This window comes from Tachysurus vachellii, chromosome 15, assembly GCF_030014155.1.
Source record: "Tachysurus vachellii isolate PV-2020 chromosome 15, HZAU_Pvac_v1, whole genome shotgun sequence".
Classification (NCBI taxonomy): domain Eukaryota; kingdom Metazoa; phylum Chordata; class Actinopteri; order Siluriformes; family Bagridae; genus Tachysurus; species Tachysurus vachellii.
The window spans coordinates 3,505,564-3,517,737 of record NC_083474.1 but is presented as its reverse complement, the minus strand read 5'-3'; the positions used below and the strand labels follow the sequence as shown (position 1 = coordinate 3,517,737).

At 41.9% G+C, this 12,174-nt stretch overlaps 2 protein-coding genes across 2 annotated transcripts in view; one reads left to right on the top strand and one right to left on the bottom strand.

Moving 5' to 3' along the window:
* LOC132857816 (eukaryotic translation initiation factor 4 gamma 1-like) overlaps positions 1-12,174 on the bottom strand; it is a 796,411-nt gene that overhangs the window by 279,227 nt on the left and 505,010 nt on the right. The gene's annotated exons all lie outside the window — the stretch shown is intronic.
* lrfn1 (leucine rich repeat and fibronectin type III domain containing 1) overlaps positions 157-12,174 on the top strand; it is a 129,912-nt gene continuing 117,894 nt past the window's right edge. Inside the window, exon 1 of the mRNA XM_060887889.1 lies at positions 157-1,034. The gene's annotated coding sequence lies outside the window, so the exon portion shown is untranslated. The remainder of the gene's footprint in view (positions 1,035-12,174) is intronic.

Here is a 12,174-nt window from a genome sequence, read left to right as displayed (position 1 = left end):
TGTTTTAACAAACCTCGGTCCATCCCAGAATCCCCCCACCACCCTTCTCGGTGTCGCGCACGTGAACGCGCATCATCACTTTGGGGCACGACAAGAGATGCGCGTACGTGCGTGCGCGCGCGATGTTCGGCTCCAGTATCCGTGCTCGGGCAGAGCTGCACGGAGAGGAATGAAGAGAAAAGAGAAGAAGAAAACATTTCCATAAAAGAAAAAAAAAAGAAGTAGAGACGACTCTGAGCTTGGCGCGTGCGTGCGTGCGTGCGTGCACGGATCGCATTTATCTGGGAGAAGAACAATATGAATAAATAAATAAATACATAGGAATAATTAATATTTTTGTAATAATAGTAATAAATAAAAAAGAGCAGAGTCGTCCTGCCGTCTGTGTCCACGGGAATACACGAGGATGGAGCGCGAGGGATGACGGGCGGAGAGCGGAGGGCGACGGCACGCGCGTGTTCGGATGCGCATCTGCGCAGTTTCTCCCGCGTGCACGGAGTTTATCCTGCTGTAGACCACCGCAGAATCGCTCGAGCACATCCGTTTCATAGTCTCGCGCTGCACACGGACCGTTCTAGTGCTTTTGGTTTTTTGGATTTGGCTCACACACACACACACACACACTCACACACACGCACACACACACACACACCGCTGTCTCGTCTCGGTATCACTGGATCGCTTTATTTTTCTCCACACTGATAAGGATCGATTAAGGATGCTGGATTAAGGAGCGCTGGTTTTTTTTTATTGTGTTTTTTTTAATGCAGAAGGAAATGCATCCCTCCATCTCTCCGTTACGAGTTTAGAAGTCTCGTGCGAGGCGAGGCGGAGATCCGGTGCGCATTTCTGCGTCTCTGCGGTGGAGAACTCGAGCGGGATTTGTGCGACTGCCTATTTTTAATCCTCCTGATTGATGCGATCCCGTTCTGTTTGGAAAATAATTACTACAGATCAACACCAAGGGTGGAGAAGGAGGAGAAGGAGGAGGAGGAGGAGGACGGAACTTCAGCGCGCGAGACCGGCCTGGAGAGGTGAGTCGCGTTCTGTTTGTCCATCCATCTACCTACATAGTGAAGGGTGCCAATAGTTTTTGGTCTGTCTATGTAACCGTGTATCGCCTAGCGTGTGCCAGGAGTTTTGCATCTGTAGATATCGTTCTTGGAGGGTGCCAAAATTTTTGAGCTATCAGTACGGCTCTATATCCTTCTATCTATCTATCTATCTATCTATCTATCTATCTATCTATCTATCTTGAATTGTAAAAACCTTTGTTCTTGTTGATTTATTATTATTATTATTATTATTATTATTATTATTATTATTATTATTATTATGAAATGCCTTTATCCTCTTGTCTGCATGTTTTAGCACAGAGCTCTCTCTCTCTCTCTCTTCCTCTCTCTCTCTCTCTCTCTCTCTCTCTCTCTCTCTCTCTCTCTCTCTCTCTCTCTCTCTATTCCTCTCTCTCTCTCTCTCTCTCTCTCTCTCTCTCTCTCTCTCTCTCTCTCTCTCTCTCTCTCTCTCTCTCTCTCTCTCTCTCTCTCTCTTCCGCTCTCTCTCTCTCTCTCTCTCTCTCTCTCTCTCTCTCTCTCTTCCTCTCTCTCCCTCTCTCTCTCTCTCTCTCTCTCTCTCTCTCTGGTGCTCACAGTAAATCAGGTTCTGAATGGCAGAATCGCTGCGAGAGATATAAATTGTTCACCTTCTCAGAGGGTTGATTACCTTATTAGACCAGAGCATCACAGGGTGGTGCTCTGCTCCCGAACTCTCATCATGTGCACGCCGATCTGACCTTGGAAATATAATCCCGAACACTCAGCGTGTCTCAGGCACACCTCTGGAATCTGATCTGGAGAGAAAATGGCGTGAACATGAGTGAATGTGTGCAGGGGAAAAAAATGACTGTGTTGCTGCTTTTATTAAAAACTTTAGTGTAATAATAACATGCATTATGCAGAAATTTGCTGTGTCTTGCTCTACACTATCAGCTCATTAGCAGTTTGTTGTGTTCTTGGCTGTACATCTTCATGCACTTTTCTAACAGAACTGTACATTTCTGGAGAAGTGGGCGGAGTTTGTGTCAGGGTTAAAGTTTACTCTCTACGATTTTCCCTATTTAGCCAGCTCACTGTTAGGTTTGTTTAGATTGACCAGGTGTGTAGAGATCGAGAGCTATTGGCTCTACAAGCACGTCAGCACATCGTCACTTCCTGTTTCGAAAGTAAATCCGTCTCATTTTTAAATACTGAATCGAATCAGTCATGGTGAATTTAATACTTAGAACCCGAGCCACAAGGGTGCCTTTATTTCTGAGAGCGTGCTAATTCAGACAGGAAGATTTGGTTGACGGTTTCATCTGAGAGACACGTAACAGCATTGATCCTGAAGCTGTACAAGAAAACGTCATTTACCCACAAGCACCTAATTCCCTTCAGACTCCTCCAGCACACACGTCAATAGTGGTTCAGTATCAGAGTTTTGTTGTCGCCACGTTGGGAGCTCGCAGCGCACAGATGAGATGGCATGCAGTGTTTATCTGGATTACTTGATTTAAGCCAGATTTGAGCTGTACGATTTTCAGCATGATGTTGCCAGCACAGAAAAAATCACACATTGTTTAAAAATTTTTTGTAGCTTGGCTTAGGCTGCAATGTCACACAAGCACTAATAAAGTTTGGGAGATATTTGTGCTACAACTCTTGTCTCGAATCCAGCATTAAGAAGACGACCTCGCGGGGCAGCTACAGATAAGGTAGTGGTGATATATATATATATATATATATATATATATATATATATATATATATATATATATATATATATATATACACAGATTAAAACCACTAACCGGTGAAGTGAATAACATCGATTATCTCGTTAAGGGGGCATCTCTCAGGGGGTTGGATGTATTAGGAGGCAAGTGAACTGTATGTTCTCCAAGCTGATGTGTTGATGTGGAGCAGGAAAAATTGACAACTTTGACAAGGGCCACATTGTGATCTCCAAAAGCTCTTGTGAGGGGTTCGATTCAATCCATTTGAATTTGTATAGCGTGTAAAATATTGCACATTGTCTCAAAGCAGATTTACAGATTTAATGTGCAAGCCTGAGAGCTCCTGTAGATGGTATGAAGAAGAAACCTTGAAAAGATCCATATTGGAAAGGGAACCCATTTTAAATAATGTCCTTTCTACAGGGGTTCCTGGTATGCAGCGGTTAGTATCGACTAAAAGCGCTTAAAAGAAGGACAGCCTTCATAGCAGTGTCCTACTAAGGATAATGCTCCCTGATATACTGTAGAGTGAGGAACAGGATAAAGAGTTCAAGGTGTTGATTTGGCTTCTAAGTTCTCCAGATCTGTGGAATGTGCTGGACAAAACCAGTCCGATGTTACTGTTGATCTGGGGGGGGGTTGGGTATGGTGGCTTAGTGGTTAGCACATTTGCCTCACACCTCCAGGGTTGGGGGTTCGATTCCCGCCTTCACCTTGTATGTGTGGCGTTTTAATGTTCTCCCCGTGCCTCGTGGTAGGTTGATTGGCATCTCTGGAAAATTGTCTGTAGTGTGTGATTGCGTGAATGAATGAGAGTCAAATGATGGGTTGGCACTCCATCCAGGGTGTATCCTGCCTTGATGCCCAATGACGCACAGGCTCCCCGTGACCCGAGGTAGTGGGATAAGCGGTAGAAAATGAATGTTGATCGGTGTGTGTACTGTATAGTGCGTGTAGAGTGACCAACTTAGGGAAAAAATAATCAGTTTAATCACATCAAATATCACATACTGTACTTTGCATTTTATCCAGTCCATGACTGGATACAGAGGGGATTAGTCTGAGATCCAAGAGACAAAAAGTAACTTTAACATGGTGCTTCCACCACTATGCTTCACACACTCACTTCATTCAACATATTATTTAAATTCTGACTGTAACAAGCAGGACCAGAACAAACTCAATACTTTCATAGGAAATAAAGAACTGTATATTGTATATTGCTTTTTATCCCCCTTCCCCTTCAGTATTAGTTTGTGTAAGGGGCAAATTCTTACGCGAGGTACCGTTCAGCCAGCATGCTAAAATAACGTATTGGTGCTGCACAGTAGTGATATCGACTGTGTTTTGCATTACCTCATGCATTACTATCATCTTTGCTCTGCGCACTATTGATTTCTTTCATCCTCCGCGGTTCTGCAACAGCGCAGCACGAGTCATGGGAGTGATATCAGACGGCCGACACACCGATATCAATATCAGCCGTGTGAAATCACCACGTGCTGCTTTATCAGTCTTTCCCGCTGCGCTGTCTGGTATATGGCAGTTAGTTCCCGCCCACCCAATCCGATTGGTTAGAAAGATCCAAAAACCGGTTGCAAAGCGTTGTCACGGTGACATTCATTCATTCATTCATCTTCTACCGCTTATCCGAACTACCTCGGGTCACGGGGAGCCTGTGCCTATCTCAGGCGTCATTGGGCATCAAGGCGTCACGGTGACATTGTATACATATATATATATATATATATATATATATATATATATATATATATATATATATATATATATATATATATATATATGTATATATATATATATATACATATATATATATATATATATATATGTGTGTATATATATATATATATATATGTGTGTGTGTATATATATATATATATATATATATATATATATATATATATATATATATATATATATATATATATATATATATGTATATGTATATATATATATATGTATATTTTAAAATAATGTTTTAATTATGTAAAGAAAATAATCATAATATTTCAGAATTATATATATTATTTCAAAATATTTTGATATTTTGTTAATGTGTGTGTAAGAGAGAGAGAAAGAGATCGAGATCGAGAGCGAGATTTATTGTAACGCTCGCTCGACCGTTTAACTAGAAGCTTTTGGGAAAGTCGGATTTCATCTCATCAGCACATGAAGTAACCGGATAGACACATTCACAAAACATTTTAGATACAGACTTGACTGTGTGTAGCAAAACAACAAACAAACCACTAGCACGACTTGGCATCGATCTCGGTTTGCTAGCTTTCGTTGCGTTTGTTTCACATCACCTGGGAGGAGAGATTTAGCGCTCCGGCAGCTCGTAGCAGGAATTCCAGCCGAGTGCCACCTGAAAACATGATTTGTTTTTTTCATCTGCTGTGTAAAGGGCACGCTGCTGATGATTTTTTCCTCTCTTTTCTTTCTTTTAGAAAGTAACTCGAACCGATGTAGCTTTATATGAGACTCGGAGCTAATCGGGACAGACAGAATAGGGTCAGAACCAGAGATCAATGTTCAGATGATAAAAAAACAAACAAACAAAAAAAAACAATCCAGGACAGACATAAAGAAAGAAATCTTGAATCAAGAGACCTTTATTAATCTCGACAGACCTCAGTGTTCAAGCTTGGATTGTAGATTAACACGTAATTAATTCTGGATGTGATGATGATGTGATACTTTTCTGAGAATCTCTCGCGTCATCAAATCAAAACTTGACGAAAACATTTGATCATATGGTTACAAAATAATAGCTGTTTTTCATTTCTATCTTTCACCAGAAAGCTTGAGATTTTGGTGTATAATCCTAATAATGTAAAAGTCTAACCACAATGAGCTGAATATTTTATATATTCTATTATTATACGATATTCGACGTTAATCACAACCGGTCACCGCACACATAGACGCGCAGTTAACTCACGTAACCGCTGTTTACAGCCACGCCGAGAAGAAAAGCATCTCAAAAAGCAGATGGATGGACTGCAGCAGTGGAAGTCGTGTTGTCCAGCTGACAGAAGTGTGGTCTTCTGCTGTTGTAGCTCACCTGCAGAACTGGATATATTCGTGTGTGTGTGTGTGTGTGTGTGTGTGTAAATCCCAAGAGATTTTTATCCACATTTTAATGTTTGATGTGAACTTTTAGCTGAAGCTCTTGACTCCGATCTGCCATCACACAATCAGCCAGCTGGATAATACAGGGGTACCGGTGTTCCTAATAATGTGGCCAGCGAGCATACATTTGACGAGAGAGATTATCAGCGACAGGTTTTTTTGAGGTAAGCAGGAAATAGAAAGGAAACTGGAAGAGTGACATTATTATTATTATTATAATTATCATTATTATTTTTAATCTGCACGTGTTTATGGTGTCTGAACATTTGAGTGTAAATCAATTTGCACTTTCTTGAGAGCTGAGTCAGTGTGTGTGTGTGTGTGTGTGTGTGTGTGTGTGTGTGTGTGTGTGTGTGTGTGTGTGAGAGTGACGTCAGACTCAGGAGTGTTAGCTGTGTCACTAAATGCAGACAGCAGACTGGTGCGCTAAAAGGTTTCTGCACACCAAATGTCTCACACACACACACACACACACACACACACACACACACACAAAATCCAACATGTTTTCTAATGCAGTGTGTCCTGGCTTTTGTAAGGTTTTTTGGAACAGCATCATTATTTTAGGTCATGAATCAGGTTTCTGTGTTTTTAGCAACACTAGTTTACACAATCACTCATAATCACATAATCACAAAGTTGTTTGAGGAAATGAAAAGAAATAATAGATAAAGATATAATAAGAGATACTGTATAATGGATAAGATTGCTTTGTGTGTGGGGGGCACGGTGGCTTAGTGGTTAGCACGTTTGCCTCACACCTCCAGGGTTGGGGGTTCGATTCCCACCTCCGCCTTGTGTGTGTGGAGTTTGCATGTTCTCCCCGTGCCTCGGGGGTTTCCTCCGGGTACTCCGGTTTCCTCCCCCGGTCCAAAGACATGCATGGTAGGTTGATTGGCATCTCTGGAAAATTGTCCGAAGTGTGTGAGTGAATGAGAGTGTGTGTGTGTGTGCCCTGCGATGGGTTGGCACTCTGTCCAGGGTGTATCCTGCCTTGATGCCCGATGACGCCTGAGATAGGCACAGGCTCCCCGTGACCCAAGGTAGTTCGGATGAGCGGTAGAAAATGAGTGAGTGAGTGAGAGTATTTTGTGTGCAAAAGGTTTCAGTAACACTGAAATTTGCTGTGGTTTCAGTAACACTGCTGTTAGTGGCCTTCTTATAACTTGATTATCCCACAGCGCTGAATTCTGCGTTCTGATTGGTCGGCTCTGACATCACAAGTTTGTATTAATGTGTTATCGTTTCTACGGTAGCAGTGAAGTTAAGGAGATGTTTATGTCACATGTACGGAAGACGTCTCCAGTGTCAGCGATCTGTAATCGTCACAGGACATTTATTTTATAAACTGAAAGAGAGAGAAGAAAGAGAGGCTGGTGAGGGAAAGACTGTTTAGATCTGCTTTAATGGAAGTGAAAACAGGTGAAAAGTAGTGTGATTATGTCATTTTACAAAGGGAAAAGTACCAAAAAAACAATATATCCCCATGGTTTAATAGGAAAAAAAAACATTTTTATCTGAATATATTTAACTTCCAGGGTGAAAATTAGCCCCTCCCCCCGTCCCACCCTATAGACTGCTTACCCCTCCCCCTGTCCCACCCTATAGACTGCTTAGCCCCTCTCCATGTCCCACCCTATAGACTGCTTACCCCTCCCCCTGTCCCACCCTATAGGCTCCTTAGCTCTACCCCTGCCCCCCACATTCTCCTTAGCCCCTCCCCCTGCCCCACCCTACAGGCTCCTTAGCCCCACCCCCTTTTCAGTCAGCGTTTAGTATAAAAACGAGCCGATGAACTGCACGTTTTAATGCCAACGTAAAACGCGACTTTAAAGGAATAATGAATTTCCTCTTCCTGTAACAACTTCTCTCATTCTCGCATCTTATAAATTTGGATTCCCTTCAGTTGTAAATAAAGCATTCTGGGTAATTTGCAGTTTGATAATAATTAACCTTAAACGATCCCAGTTCAGACGAAACTGAGCCGTCAGTCATGTAAAACATCTCAAAACTGCTAATTAAGGAACGCAAGCACTAATCTCAGGTCAACAGCGAACACGAGCACAACATGATCGGGGAAAACCAACAAGTCCTTTAATCCCGCCAGCTCGGCTTCGGCCTCTGACGTGACGGGAAATAAAAACGCAGTCCCTGGCCATCCGTGACGAACACCAGCTGACTGGCGAGAGGTTCCGAGTTCGTTCCAAACCTCTTTATTATACACGACAGGTCGATAATAAGCGCAGCCTCCCTGCGTGTTAAGCAGCTCGCACGCTGTTTATGAAATCCAGACAGCCGGGTGCCATCACGCTCATCAACACTACAACCAGATCAATATCCCAGAGACCGGACCGTCTAAAATTCACACTATTTAGTTCCCAGGGTCAGGATTTGAAGGTTGAGATAGTTAGGGCACCATCATTTCTCTAAATAGATATAATGATAAAGATGCTAATGGAAACAAACATGGCGGACAGGTCAGAGTATTATAAAGAGTTTTAGTAAATATTAGCTGATTGCTAATTAAAACACTTAAAGAGAGGGAAAAATAAGGCAGGTGAGGAAACTATGAACTGACAAGATAAACAAAGTACCAAAAATAAAAAAAGAGTTAAAAGCGGAATAAACCTGAAACTTAAACCAGGTAGGTTATTGTTCGTGCAAGTGTGCGAGGTGTAATGTCCAGACTGGAGTAGGATCGGGAGCGGTAAGTAGAAGCTCAGAACTGGAGCGGAATGTGACACTAGGGCTGGGCGATATGACTGAAAAGTGTATCACAATATCAGTGTTTCATTTTGGTTGATATCGATAATTATTGATATTTTTTATGACCCATTTAAAATAAGGACCAGGAGAAAAATATATTACATGTAAACACTCACTCATTTTCTACCGCTTATCCGAACTACCTCGGGTCACGGGGAGCCTGTGCCTATCTCAGGCGTCATCGGGCATCAAGGCAGGATACACCCTGGACAGAGTGCCAACCCATCGCAGGGCACACACACACACACTCTCATTCACTCACACACTCACACACTACGGACAATTTTCCAGAGATGCCAATCAACCTACCATGCATGTCTTTGGACCGGGGGAGGAAACCGGAGTACCCGGAGGAAACCCCCGAGGCACGGGGAGAACATGCAAACGCCACACACACAAGGCGGAGGCGGGAATCGAACCCCCAACCCTGGAGGTGTGAGGCGAACGTGCTAACCACTAAGCCACCGTGTCCCCCCCCCTAAATTTAAACATTTTTATTTTAAACTTAACCTTCCTCTGATCATAATTCCCTCAGTTATTAAGACAGAAATGTCAACAACCAGGAAAACTCAAATAATTATAATGTAAACATAAGTCTAAAGTCACAATGAACACTTAACAATTCTCTCTTAACATTTAAGGTACAAAATGAAAGAACATGTAAGAAACGCTTAATAAAGTGTAATAAAATAGTGCAAAGTGTTAAATATAAACCATCGAGAAACCTGAGAATTTAGTGCAAGTTTAGTGCTAGGAAGTTCACTAGCTGTTCACCTTCTGGTGAATAAAGTGTTTTAAATTATGTGCAGTGTTCTGTAAACATAAATAAAACTGAGGTAGACTGAGATACATCTGTAATATAAAACACAAACCTGATACAGTACAGTAACATTGTTTGAAATATAAAACCTGCAGAAATATGAAAAAGTAACTCAAGTTATTCTTACTCTAATCATACTTGAAGTTGAACTAGTATAAGTATAAGTATAAGTACTAAGTATATTTTCAGTCCAGGTTTTGTACTAGGAACACCAGCTGGTTGACCTTCTCTGGGTCTAAAGCTGCCCTGGTGCCTGAGCTGACTTTTCCTCTTTTATTTACAATTTCCTCGCTCACTGCTGCTCATTTTCTGCTCATCAGTCGCCGGGTTACTGAAGAGGAATCCAGCAGACCAGCACCAGACAACGATATGGCGCAACCAAATGTGATACTGTTACATGATTGGCTGTTAGCGTGTCACTCCCTATGTTGCTAGGTTACCAGAGAGTGAGTGCCTTTGTTAATGCAACCAAACTTGCTTCGCAACCTCGGTTTTCTTCCGACGAAGAATAAAAAATATCGGACGTTTTATCGAACACATTTTTTATTGATATCAATCACGTGTCTGCATATCGTTATGGTTTTATCGCCCAGCCCTATGTGACACTTCTTGTCTTCGTACAGTATCAATTACATTCGAATGAAATATTTTTATTCCTTATTTCTGGGTTAAATAAAGGATACAAACACAGATACTGAGGGTGGAGAATGTAGTGTGGATTTCATTCTGTATTCAAATCTGAATATTTTAGTCTTGTTTATTTTTAGTATTTATTTATTTATTTATTTATTCATTTATTTATTTCTTTTTGTAAAAATAAATACATTTTTTTTTTCGTGTTATATCGTATTAAAAGGGAAAAATAAATCCACATTTGTTAGCCCTCATTTTTTGATGTTCAAAAGCAAGTGGTCTAAATGCTTGTCTTGGATATTTGCACCAAAAAGTCTCCTTCTTCATCACCGCCTTCATCACCTTCTCTTCCTCTTTCATCAACTGCTTTATCATCTCCTCCTCCTCCTCCTTCAGCACCTCCTCCAACACCTCATATCATTCAGGGCACAGGCCATCGGCCATGTGTCTGAGTCAAGCGCATGGAAATCCCACAGAAACGAACCCCATATACAGATTGTGGTTGGAGTCACGGTGGCGATTTTGGAAGAGGCCCATAATCCCTTAACTTGTGCATGAGCTGCACGTTTGTAACTTGAAATGCTGCAGAGCAATTATTGCTGATATTAGGCTGATGAGGATAATTGGGCAGGTGCTGAGCTTTTTAACTTTAAGATCAGAAAGAAAAAAAAAACTATTTTCAAGGTAATTAAATCCCTGAAGGTTTAGCATGTGGGAGGGGTAATGTTAGCATTTGCAAATGCTAACTAGAGACAGAGAGAGAGAAACAGACAAAGCAGAGATACAGAAAGAGAGACAGAGAAAGAGAGAGTCTTTCTAAAAAGATGAATTTTAAATAAGATAAAAGAAGAGGGAAATAAAAGAAGCAGAAGGAAGACGAGCAGGTTAATAATGACGGCTGGAAGGTAATGGCCACCTGCCAGCGTCGCACTAAAATGAACCAAATCAAATCAAAATCAAATCAAATTTTATTTGTCACATACACATACGTACAGAGTACGACATGCAGTGAAATGAGTTTTATGTCTGTCCGATATTCCAGCATAAAAGGAATGGAATTGAGGATAAAAATAAAACCAAAAGGAGGTAGATGAAGGGGGCACGGTGGCTTAGTGGTTAGCACGTTCGCCTCACACCTCCAGATTTGGGGGTTCGATTCCCGCCTCCGCCTTGTGTGTGTGGAGTTTTCATGTTCTCCCCGTGCCTCGGGGGTTTCCTCCGGGTACTCCGGTTTCCTCTCCCGGTCCAAAGACATGCATGGTAGGTTGATTGGCATCTCTGGAAAATTGTCCGTAGTGTGTGAGTGTGTGAGTGAATGAGAGTGTGTGTGTGTGCCCTGCGATGGGTTGGCACTCCGTCCAGGGTGTATCCTGTCTTGATGCCCAATGACGCCTGAGATATGCACAGGCTCCCCGTGACCCGAGGTAGTTCGTATAAGCGGTAGAAAATGAGTGAGTGAGAGGTAAATAAATAAAAGTATAAACTGTATAAAAACTAAATATGAAAATATGTTTATACATAAATGCATCTGGTTTTAATGATTGTCCTTAAAGTGTCCATGTGCATTATGGTGTGTATAAAGTGTATAAAGTGGCACTGTGCTGTGCAAGTCCAGAGTTAAAGTGTCACAGTGCAAAAGGGCACAAAAGCAGTATTTAACCTCCACTTCCTCTGTGTACAGGAAGTTCAGGAGCCATGCAACCTCACAGCTACGAATTAATCAGCAGCGAGTTTGTGTGAAACCTGAGCATGCTCCTTTACCCTGTCAGTAAACCTACTGACCTCCAAAAGCAACCCCATCTCACAAACTGTCTAGATTTCAGCGTAAATATGCGAGACATGCTACGAGCTCCTCCTAGGTGCAATCTAAACATTTGGAAATTATAGAGCACTGAAACGAGTCTCTATAGAGAATCATCACAGGAACCTGACTGACAGCTAACTGGCCCTCTGGCGGCTCCACCCCCTTTCTCAGAGAGCGAGAGAGAGAGAGAGAGAGAGAGAGAGAGAGAGAGAGAGAGAGAGA